General features: G+C 53.6%; 1 protein-coding gene across 2 annotated transcripts in view; it reads left to right on the forward strand.

Moving 5' to 3' along the window:
- Positions 1-5,872: 5,872 nt before the first annotated feature.
- The window catches only part of RSPO1 (R-spondin 1), a 29,766-nt gene continuing 23,628 nt past the window's right edge, over positions 5,873-12,010 (forward strand). Inside the window, exon 1 of one of the 2 annotated variants that reach the window (XM_054086674.1) lies at positions 5,873-5,968. The gene's annotated coding sequence lies outside the window, so the exon portion shown is untranslated. Of the gene's footprint in view, positions 5,969-6,067; positions 6,255-12,010 lie in introns of those variants that run through there. The other variant, XM_054086670.1, reaches the window with a different exon arrangement.

A 12,010-nucleotide genomic window follows, 5' to 3' on the forward strand; every position in this document is an offset into this window, starting at 1 on the left:
CCATTGTGCTTTCGCTGGGCTTCTCTGCCGCATCACAAGCAGCTGAGTAAGTGCATGATGGGGACAACCAGATGCCTTCCTGGGCAGGGCACATTTTTCCAGGCTATGAGCTTGGAAATGAGGCTATTTCGCTTTATCCCCTTCCTCCGAGTGAACCGCTTATGACATTCCCTGTCTCTCTGCAATCACCGGTTTATCTATCCACCTCAAATGATGCTTCCTCAGCTTTACTGCTCATCTTGGCCAATAGCAGCAGAGAAATGTGGCCACCACATGTTGGCAGCAATTGAATCCTGGGCACATTTTTTCTCTGCACAGCCTTTAAGCTGTGGGAACCATTTCAAAGGAAACCATTCCCCCTATAACATGCTTGTGATCTGAAGTTGTCTATTTAGATGGCAGCCCGGCATTAATTTAGCAATTCACTACAGAGTTTGGCGTGATGTTTAAAGCACTAAAATAAATTGTGGTGAAGTCGTTTCCCTCAAACCAGATTGTGTGGTTTACATTATTTGTCAACCTTAAGTACAACTGGCATGTTTGTATCACTCATGCAAAGCCCCATTGTGCCTCTTTAGAAGGGGGAAGAATCCACACAGAAATGCATCCAAGTTCCTGCCCCGGCAGTTTCATGTCCCTGGGAGATCTGCCCTGGAGGCACGCAGCCCAACTGGCTGGAAGAGGGCCTGGGCTTTCCTCAGGATGATGGGTGTTAAGTGCAAGCTCGTATAGGTTATATTACAAAGGGCCATTTTAATCAGACGCAGATTTGTACTTTCTGCCTTCAGTGCCTAAAATCCACGGATCCGCAAGGATGTAGACACGCACATAGGAGTGCACACACATGCGCTCCACCATGGGATTGGGGCTGGACGGCGAACCCGTGCTGCGGCTGCTTGCCCACCAAGGATCAGAGGATCATAGAAGAGTTTGGGTTGGAAGGGACCTTAAAGATCATCCAGTTCCAACCCCCCTGCCATGGGCAGGGACACCTCCCACTGGATCAGGGGCTCCAAGGCCCATCCAACCTGGCCTTGAACACCTCTAGGGATGGAGCACCTACAACCTTCCTTGGCAACCTGGGCCAGGGCCTCACCACTCTCATGGTGAAGAAATTCTTCCTACCGTCCAGTCTAAATCTCCCTCTCTCTGTTTTATACCCGTAGGATGGTGCGCACCGTGGCATCCTGTGACAGCTTCTCGCCTGGAACGGTCATGGCCAGGAGCCGCAGGGAGGGAAAGGGCAGGTGAGAGGGAGGTCACCCTCTTGGGAGCCTGTGGGTGCTTCGGGGCTGCCTTCTGGCAGCTCCTCTCTCTCCAGAGAGGTTGATTTGTTGTTCCAGCCACAGAGGTAGCCAAAGGGAGCCAGGACAGGGGACATCTCGGGAGGTGTTTGCCTCTGGCCAGGTTGAGATGCTACCACAGGCCGACTGCAGCACCAGGCGCCGCCACAGGGTACCCTTGTCTCGTTGGCCGTGCCCGGGTTGTCACAGTGCCACCAGACCTAGCTCTTTGGCTATCGATTTGCCACAGGGATGTGTGTGGGGTCAGGCGGGGACAACACAGCGGCACTTTCCCCAGTGTCACCGGGAGCAGGTTGGAGGGATGTGCTGCTGTGGTGCTGCGCCTGCCTCCGGGCGAGCAGGCGGGATCCCGCCTGTGATCTCAGTGCTTTATCCCTTCCTTCCCTTCCCTCAATCCCTGCAGCCAGAGAAATTCCCGGATGGCTGTCACGGCTCTCTGCACACAAGCCGTCTGGCAGCGCCGAGGGTGTTTCATTCTCCCACCTCCCAGCGCCTCCGCTGATGCCAGAAGAGCTGTCTTGTGGGAAGCGGCCCAGCCTTTGCACTGACACCACTGCGTTCGCACGTCTCCTCCAGCCCCAACAGCTGTTGAAGGCTCTCACAGAGGGTTCTTCCCACCCTTCTGAGCTGCCCCTGGGATGTGAATCCAGGTCTGCTTTGAAGGAAAGGGACAGCTTCTCCACCCTCTGCTCAGACAGTCTCACTGCCTGCCCTGGGTGTCACCATCCAGTGACCAAAAGACCTTTGTCTCCCTCTTCCCAGCTGCTCCCCATCACCCAGCCCCTCCTCTGCAGGTCTCCGAGCGCTGTTTGGAGCATGTTCCCCACTGTGCTCCATGGAAGAGATCAGCAGACACGTGCCCTCCATACACCCAGAGAGCAGGAGCTCATCAGCTGCGTTTCTCCCGCAGTATCTCTGAGTTATAAGAGACCCCCTATTTTCTGGAAGCCGAACTCAGACAATAAAAAGACTTTGCTGCTCCCAAGAGCCGTCCCTCTGTGCTCTGGCTGAGTATTTGTTTGTGCTTCTATTGGATGATGGCAGAAACTCCCTTGCTAGTAGGAAAATTCAAAGGGATGGAGAAGAAGGAGGACCAGGCTGCACAGACATCCGGCGGCACCGGCTGCAGGTGCCCGTACCCCACAGTCCTGGCAGCCACACAGCCAACCCCCAGGTAGCCTGTGCAGCGTTTGTCCTCGGCAATGCTTCAGCTGAGACATTGCCCAGTACAAACACATCGCACTGAGGGCAGCACAAAAGCTCCCAGCCGTGGCATTAAATAATTGTCACATTTTTCTCCTGTAAGGATTAACGTTCCTGCTAACCTTGCAAACCTTCATTGAACTGTTGTCACCCCCCGAAATGCAGCACAATCGCCAAGGGATTAGGGTGTCTGCGGAGCAGCCTGTCCTCACTATTGTGTGCTCCCGACAGGGTGAGGAAATCCTGCGACATCAGCCGATAAGTCCCTGCGGCGCGGACGCCAAATTCACTGCAGGGCCAGGCACAAGGCAGCCCCGCAGGAACCGGGGGGTCAACGCCTGTGGTGGCACTTGGGATTTGTCTCTGCAGCAGGTGGGCAACTGGGAGCACGGTCGTGCCAGAGGTGTCTGGGCTTTGAGCTGCCTTCCCAGCATGTGCGAACACCACCTCGGGCACCAGGGAGCCAGGCAGGACCTTGTTTCCATGCCCTCCTGGCAGCGGGTCTCTCTGCTCAGCTCTGCCAGCATGCAGATGCTGCCACGCCAGGCTCTTCAGCCTCCAACGCCAGGCAAGCCCATTCGTAAATCTGAATGCTGAGGACATCCCATAAAGTCTTAACAGGAATTACGGAGCTGTAAAGGGAAGCTCTTGGCTTTTCTTGCCAGCTGTCAGCAGTGCCCGCTGCCCGCGCCGTGCTCAGGCACCTGGCAGCCACAGCGGGACTTTGGCTGGGATAAACTCGATCTCCGACTGGTTCCCACAGCCCTCCCTTTGGAGCAGGAAGAGCAGCAGCACCAAGTGATGCTCTTGGGAACAGGACTTTGGTTTCTGCCGTGTTCAGCCATACAGCACAGATGGAAGCTGTGTTGCAAGGATGCAAGAGAGAACAAGAATGCGAAAGCAAACACATGATTTATGCACGTAGGTCCCGGGAGGGTGTTACAGTGCTTATAAATGACAATACATATTGTCATCCCAATCCCCGTGTTCGGTAGCAAAGGAAAAGGAGTGGGAAGTGTCTCCAGCTCTGGGGCCATTGCACAATAGCAGAGAAGGGAAAACAACCTCATCTGTTTGTCCCAAGTATCAGCGTCCTCAGTATCATCATCTCCAGTCCCAGGCGCTCTCCCGAGAGAAAGAATCCTCCCTTCCAGAGATAAATGGGGAGGATGGAGAGACTGGAGAGTCCAGAGAGACTGTGGTGCACAGGGAGCAGAGCCCAGCATCCTTCTGGTGCACCCAGTTTGGACTGCTCAACCAGCAAACACCAAACCGCAGCTCCAGTCCTCTGCTTAGCATGGATAAGGACCCTTCCACAGACAGAGTGAAGCCTTCGTCACGGAAGAGCGTTAGGTTCTGGGCATTCATTTCTGGCAAAGGGCTTGAGCAGGTTCTTGGAGGGATGGTTGGGTCAGATCTTGTCTCTTATAATTCCGCATGAAGAGGAGCTGCAATGGCAAAAAGCAGCATCTGGAGACCCCCGCAGCCCAGCAGGAAATGTACTCGCCTGCTCTTTGGCAGGGCACTCAGTAGCTGGAAGCCAGCACTTGCTCATTGTTACTGCTGTGAAGTGGGATTTCATGGTAGTTTTTCATCAGCTTTGCACGTGTTTGATCCTATGAATAGGGACTGAATTGCCCCACAAGTGACAGCAGCCTGGCTGCCCAGGGCCTGTTGGGGTTTTGGAGGAAAGATGCCCATTCTCATCCAGAAATTCACTGTATTCTCCGTGCACGTGGGGAGAATTTAGCTTCTCTTTTCTGGCATGATGGCAGGGAAACGGCTTCTCCCTTTGCCTTGGGGACGTGCAGGTGGCCACATGTGGGAAAAGAGCACTCCTAAAACACACCTTCCACAAGGAAGGTCAGAACAGATGTGATGCCAGCACAGAAGACAGAAGAAGGTCATCACCCAAAGCCCAAAACAATCTTCTTTTTGTTGGACTTCGGTGGCAGGTGATGCCAGCACAGAACATAGAAGAAGATCATCTCCCAAAGCCCAAAACAATCTTCTTTTCGTTGGACTTTGGTGGCAGGTCAGAGCAAGTGTTCTGAGAAACGGTGTGGGTGGCTGTGGGACTCCTCAGCACCATCTCCCAGGTTCTGCATCTTGGGTACGTGCTGAGGGTTTGACTGGTGGGTGGCCGTAGAGCAAACGGGAGCTCCCCCTGCTAAATCTTGCATCAAGACCTTTCCCTGGACATCTCTGCTGTAGACGATACGCGGGCTTTGCATTTTAATCCATTCTGCTTTATCTGGAGAGGCTTTGAGAAATGAATCCTGCAGTCCAGGTGCCTCTTTTTGAACAAATCACATGTGGCTGAAACGAACACTCATGGGCAGAGAAGAGTGGTTGGGCACGCCCAGAGCACCCTGTGCTGCCACAGGACTGCTTCTTACTGAACTCTTCTCAGCCCGACCCTCCTTTTCTATCTTCAAAAGCAGGTGGTGATTCTGGTTACGAGGATCCATCCTGAGACATCTGGAGAGAGGCTGAGGAGATAGGAGCAGATGGGCTTGGTGCCTGTTGAAAATGAGGCCCTTTCTATATCATCCAGAACTTTCCAGTGGGTTTTGAAAACACAACCAGCTGCAAAAAATCTCTGTCTTCCCAAAGCAGAAAGTAGCGATGACCCTGCCTTGCTGGTCCGGCGAGGCAGAGCGCGGCACAAACCAGTACTCAGCCACGCACGCGCAACCGCTCCAGCAAAATCAGGGAAGTTTCACTGCATTCATTTTTCACCAGAGAAGGTCACGAGGTCTGGGATGAGTGTCCCACACTGGGAGGAGAAGGCGGCTCGTGCCAACGAAGCCACCAGCACGGCGGTCTTGGATGTCGGTGGGCTGGGGTGGGTGGGAGTCCCCACTTTGCCCAGCTCAGTGTGACCGATGGCTATTCCGGAGCTGGTTTCCATGAGGACCTCTTGGTTTTTTTGGTATAAAATGTTGAACAATTCTGGATTCATCTTCACGCAGAGCGGGAAAAATTTTGAAATCTTGAACATTTTTGAGGGCTTAAAAACAATTTCCCACCCAGTTATAGCCACCAGTCTCATCAGGATGTGTTGTTTGAAACTACTCCAGCAGGAGCTGAGCAGAGCTGGTCTCAGCTGGATACCGCTCTCGACGAGAAATGCCGTGGTCAGGGGTCATGTTTCTTCAGAAAAGAAGTATCTTCAATAGCTCAGGAAGTTATTAGTGTCTGCTAACAATAAGAGCTTTGGATTGATTCAATAGATGCTCATTTTAATTGTAAAATGCCAGTAATGAGAAATGTGCCATCCAATGACTCATTTTTCCCTTGTAAAAATTATTGGACATTTTTATTAGTTTTAGAAACGACAGGACCTCGTATTTCTGAGAACACTTTATACAAGCCTTGCACAAGCCCACTCTCATAAAAGCGTGTCTGTGGTGACATCCGGAGCCACAAGAAGGGGAGCGGTAGAAAGGCCCAAAGTGGTGAGGACAGCCCACAAGTGGAACTGGCAGGACCGAACCCCAAGAGGGTGGGAAGGGGTGGATACAGCGCCGGAGACATGAGCTTCGGCGCTCCTTCCCAGCAGTGCCTTTCTGGAGAGGCACGGGGCAGACAGGGGGATGGGTGCCAGCCGGCGCCCGGAGGTCCGCCCGGCGCAGAGCCCCGGCGCAGGGCAGCCACGCCGGCGCTAAGCGGCCGCCCAAGCGGGCGATGCGTTGGGCGAAGGGAGGGCACAATCCAGCCCCGGACGGGTAGAGCTGAGCCAAGGTAAGCGCCGTCCCCAACCGTGGCCCCTCTGAGGTCGTCACGGGGTAAAGTGGGACCACACGACCTCCTCCGCTCCCGACGGAGACATCGCTTCGCGCCATTAACCCCAGCGCCTGGCTTTATCCATCTTGGCGTTATCTCTGCCGGCAGACAGCGGGGCTGAGTGCGGAACACTCCTGCCCTTGGCTTGTCAGAAACGAGATAAGGGGGCGAGCACGGGCAGGGGACAGCTGGGCAAGGGGCGTGGGGACAGCGCGGCTGTGGCAGCATCGCTGTTGGGCTGCGCGGCTGGATGGGGCTGGTGGGGAGTGCTGGCAGAGTGTTCCTCCTTCTCCAGAGAACAGAAGAGCTGCTTTGGCCAGACCGTGTTCTTTTACAAAATCTAAGCAATTTCCCATGGAAAATTAATAAGCGTTGCGGGGAGGGAGGAAGTAATTCTTGAGAATTTCTCATTTCAACATTTCATTTCGCCTCTCTTGTTGACGTGATTTGTATTTTTATTTACATCTCCTCATGACATGTCATCTGCAGTTCTGCACAGTGTTCCGTGAGCTGGCATGATATGACATAATGCAAGAGCTGAGATAGCCTCCTCCTTCTTCTGTTTTAGTTCAGAGGATATTTAAAACTTTACGTTATCCAGGAAATTTCTGAAATATTTGTCCTCATTCCAAGCCAGAATGAAAACTATTTTGGAAATGTCGGAAGTTCCTGTGCAACAAGTAGTGAGTGCTTCCAGTTTCGTCGCTGCGTGCGACAGGGTGGCCAGCGGGAATGTCCTGGCCCCGCACGGGAGGGTGGCAGCAGGGAATGGGCAGCGTGTCCCTCCCCGTGTTGGCCAAAGCCCGGCATGTGTTGCTTTCCAGCAGCTCAAGTGCAGTCGTACGTTTAAGTTGGGGGTTTAATGGGAGAGAGGATTGAAGCAAGGGCATGGGGAAAGTGCCTGGCATGTCCTTGCGCCCACGGGCACAGGGATGGGGTCAGCTTGGACCTAGTACATGATACAGCCTCCCAGCATCATCCAGACAAGGAGATAGGACAGGGAGCAGGACGTGCCGTGGTGTCAGCCGAGGGCAATGGGGTCAAGAAGCTCCATCGCGAGCCCATGCAGCAGGCACAGCCCTGCATCTCCCTCCCCATCTGGGGCACAGCATGATGCTGGGAGGGCTGTAGAAGTCGGGTTGTGGCAGCTTCCCTAGTGCTCTTCTCCATCGGTGTAGCTCTGGGCCCGCCTGCAAACTCTCTGCAGAGGTGTCCGTCCATCCCACGTTCCTGGGGCTGTTGCCTTGCAGAGAAGGTTGAGGCTTTGTGGGGCAGAGAAGTGGCTCCAGCAGCTTCCACGTACGCCAGGATGGGTTGTTTCCTCGCTCCAGGATGTGCGTGTGGTCACTTTGCAAACCCTTCCTGGTTTGTAGGGCACCCGCCTTGGGTGGGAGAGGCTCAGGTGGCGGTCACAGGGCTGCAGGCAGGAGGGTTTTGCTCTGAGCTACCGTCATGCAACATCCACCGAGGCTGAGCTGCTGTGGGACAGGCAGCGCTCAGCAGGGACCACAGGAAGCCGAATTCCCCGTATCTGTGTGTCTGGGTGGAAAGCACTGTCACATTCCCAAAGTATTTGCCTTTGCCTCTGCGCCGAGACAGTCCTCAAGTGCTTTGCTTTGTGTACTCCGGGAACCGACAATTTGTAAAGACGTGCTGCTGGGCTAATCCTCCATCAGCTCCTGGAGCAGAGAGCATCTGGGATCTGGCAGCTCTCTCCCTTCTCCCACTTCAGTCTGGTAAAACATCGAGTGTCTCTGTAACCAGTAGCTTACAGGTTTTGACTTATACGCAAAGCAGAGCAGTAGCTTTGAAGCAGTCGGCAGCCAGGACCGCACAGGCAAGTCATCCTCCTGCTCCAGCTGCGCCAACAAGGTGCTGCACGCCGTACCAAGTCCTGCAGGTGATGCCAACCTTGGTGGTGAAATCATCTTGGCTCTCTGCTGGCTTTGGAGCTATTGTTATGCCCTGAAGATGCTTCTTAGGGAAAAGAGTTCTTTCCACGGCGTGGTTTGCCGTGGCTCTGCTCCACAAGCGAGTGCACCAGGGAAGCAATAAAGTTAGACTCTAAAAAAGGTACGTTCCTCTCTGCAGAGGGAACTTCATGCTCTGCACAGAGCTTTTTAAAGGGAACACAGTCATGAAGTGAGTTAAAGATCGCTTGTGCCACCTCCTCAGCGTGCAACTCGGTGAGCTGCAGGCTCCGCAGCCGCACTGGATAAGCACCGGGGAGACCATTAGGAATGGAGAGACACACGTGCTGCCTTACTGGAAGGAGATTTAGGAAAACAGGGAGGACTGGGATCTTTGAGATGCTGAAATTTCACTGGGGCTTGGAGTCAGTGCGTTAATAGGTGCTGGCTGGCAGCAAAGCCTGGGTCTTTCCCATCGTAGCAGGTAGTGAACATAGAAGAATGTGCTTATCCTGGGTCTGCCAAGGAGAAAGGCTGCACAGTGACATCCTCAGCGAGCCAGCCGTCAGTGGAGGAGAAATTCAGCCCTGAGAGTTGTGGCACACCCAGGGCTGCCGCGTGCGGTTTGGAGGAGGCAGAAGAGCAGGATGCTGCTGTTAATCTCTGGCTGCCCAAAGAGACACCTGTGTCCCCACAGCCTGGCTGGCTCGCTCCAGCCTGCCCCCAGCTTGGCTGCACCCACTCGCTCCTGATCCCAGACAGCGCTGCTGCAGCTCCGTCTGGGGTCAACACCTCCTTGATGAGGTCCTGCCTGTGTGCCTGTCCTGGGCTGTCCCCTCCCGTATGCTGTGTAGGAGCTGACAGGATGCAACCGTGTGTGCGGTGCCCATTGCTGGAGTGCCCCCATCCCTGGTTTGCATTGAGGTCCCAGGGCTGTGCCGTGACCCCAAGGTGTGGCTGACCTAAGAGGTGCCCCCTCCATCCCCTCTGGGGCTGTAGGTGGGAATAATGGGGACCAGAGCATCACAGAGCTGAGAGACCAGCACTGCGGTACAAGGGGACCTGCCCCAGGTCATCCCAGATGCCGGTGGCTTGCCCTACTTGTCCCCTTGCTCCCAAGTAGGTGCTGTGGGGTCCCAGCCACACGCTGGGATGGGAAATGCATTGCTGGATGGGACCAGCACGTGGCTGGAGTTCACCTTTCACAAAGACAGGCAGCACCTCCTCACGATGGGAAGGGTGAGGCTGGGGCAAAGGGACAAGAGTCCCTCACTTGTTGCCCCCGCGGCACAGAGCTCTCCCTGTAGACCAGTGGGGTCTCCTGTGAACAGAGAACGCCTTAAGGAACTGCGGGAGCTGAGCATCCATTGGGCTCATTCCCATTGCTCTGCATGTAAAGGGTTTGTGATTTTCAAGAAAACTCATTTTGAAGCCGCCTGGAGTCTGTCAGAGCAAATTAGTTGCAGTTTCAGCTAGCCACTTGTTTCTGGTTTAACCTTGGGAAAGCAGCTGGGCTACAAATGTTTACCTTATGAGGTAAACCATCAATATCCTTAAAATTTTGATTAAAAAAAAAATACTAGACTAGAGCATCTTGTGGGTTGGTGGTTTTTTTTCCCCCCAATTCGTTTCACAATATGCCAGAAGCATGGCTTGAGTTAGGGCTTTGGCAAAGGCTTTTATCATGATGGATATACTGGAGGATAGAAAAGAAATTTGGTTATCGGAGGATGCCAGGACTCAGCTTCCTAGCACATACATTTAATAATGCAAAAGTTCTCCTTTAAAGGTCTCCTTAGAACAAATCTTAGTCATCACAAAATCCATGGAGATAAATTAAATTACATTTTAATAGTGGAGAACTCATTCCTGGGCTGGGCAACAGTGAAAGTCTGTTCTCTTTCAGACAAAAGTAGCCTCATCTCCCATCAAAAATCTGAGCGTTACCATATGAAAAACTTAATTGGAAATGAAACCCTGAAACTCCCAGGGCAGAGGCACTAGGAGAGGCTGTCAGGGTTGTGGTAGCTCCCTTGCTGACATTACGCTCGCTATTATTCTCCCCCCTTGTAACTGAAAAGGCATCTCCAAGAATCAGCATCTAACACGCCTTTGCTGGAACTGCATCTGGAAGCGGCCGTCCACAGTTTGGTCCACCATAACCTAAGCTTTTCTTCAGGGAGCAAAGATGCAAAGCAAGAAGAAGTTCTGCACTTTCCCCACAGGCTTTGTGTCCTTCAGAGTCCCACATCGGGATGTGGGCAGTGCCTCCTCTGCTGCCCAGCCTGGAGGCCTGGCTGGATCCTTCCTGCTTTCGCCTGGGATCATTGGTTTCTGTCCTGTCACCTTTTAAAGCCACTTTTAATCCATTCTCTTCTTCATATTGTCATCTTGAAGATATTGAAAAGACCTACAAAGGCTTCCCATGCAGACACGGATCTTCAAAGCGGCCGGTGTGTGCTCCAAGAGCCACAGCGCGGGGTGCGGGCTGGGCCAGCCTCGCCTCGAGGTCCTGTGTGATGAACACTTGCGAAAACTGAAAGAAAATGGGAGGAAAAAAGGCAGAAAGAGAGAGAGAGGGAAGACCTACTGCAGCTCTTCTGCTCCTCCCTCCCACTGAGCTGTGGGCCCGGTGGCTGGGACTTGTCTTGGGCAACCGACCCGCCTTTCACTTCTTCGTCTTCCCCTCAGATTCCCCCTTCCTCTTGCTCGACAGCTTGGATCCTCGCTCTTCGATCCCCGAAAGCAAAGCCGGGCCCCCCTCGCCGCTCAGCCTCCTCCGAGCGGCAGCTCCCGCGGTGCGCGAAGCCGAGCTTTGCTCCTCGCCATCTCTGTACAATTACCAGAATCCCTCGGCAAAATTAGCTCCTTGCCGAGCGCTGCATTCAATTAATTATAGAGTTTAAAACACAATACGTAGACGTATCCCATCCACACCAGCAAAGCTTTTGGCTCTGCTGGAAATCCCCGAGGAGCCTCAGAGCAGCACAAGGCTGGCTGTGCGCACAGGCTCCTTCAGCCATCGCAGGAGAGGCTGGAATTGTAATTAATAATAATTAGAGGGGCACTGCAAGTGTCTCAGAGGATGCAGTGGAGCTTTCTAAAGCTTCTGATGCACAGGGGTCCCCTCGATACAGCATAGAATGTCCTGAGCTGGAAGGAAACCACAAGGATCATTGAGTCCAACTCCTGTCCCTGCACAGGACAACGCCAACATTCACACCGTGTATGTTTGCGGCTGATTTATTTAGGCTGGTTTCCAGGTAGTGATGTTCCTGTTGGTCTGGAGTAAGCTCTGCAGCTCCTGCCCAGGGTTTGTGTGGCTGCTGTTAGTGGGGACACAGGGACAGGCATTGTTCACCTGGCACAACCCAGACCAGCGTCAGTGCTGCAGCCCTCTGAGGGTCAATGGAAACCTCTGGCTCATGCCTGTGGGATTCCCAAATCATCTGAGCATCTCCAACCCACCCCAGGGTCCCCAAATCATCGATGGTCTTCAACCCACCCCAGAGTCCCCGAATTATCCAAGGGTTCCCAAACTGCCCCAGGGTTTCAATACCATCTGAGGGTCCCCAAACCACCTCCGGGTTCCAAAGCCATCTGAGGGTCCTCAAACCACCTCAGGGTTCCAAACCATCTGAGGGTCCCCAAACCACCTCAAGGCTGCAAAACCATCTGAGGGTCCCCAAACCACCTCAGGGTTCCAAAGCCATCTGAGGGTTCCCAAACCACCTCAAAGTTCCAAAACCATCTGAGGGTCCTCAAACCACCCCAAGGTTCCAAAACCATTTGAGGGTCCAGAAA

Source organism: Cuculus canorus, chromosome 22 (assembly GCF_017976375.1).
Source record: "Cuculus canorus isolate bCucCan1 chromosome 22, bCucCan1.pri, whole genome shotgun sequence".
Taxonomy (NCBI): Eukaryota; Metazoa; Chordata; class Aves; order Cuculiformes; family Cuculidae; genus Cuculus; species Cuculus canorus.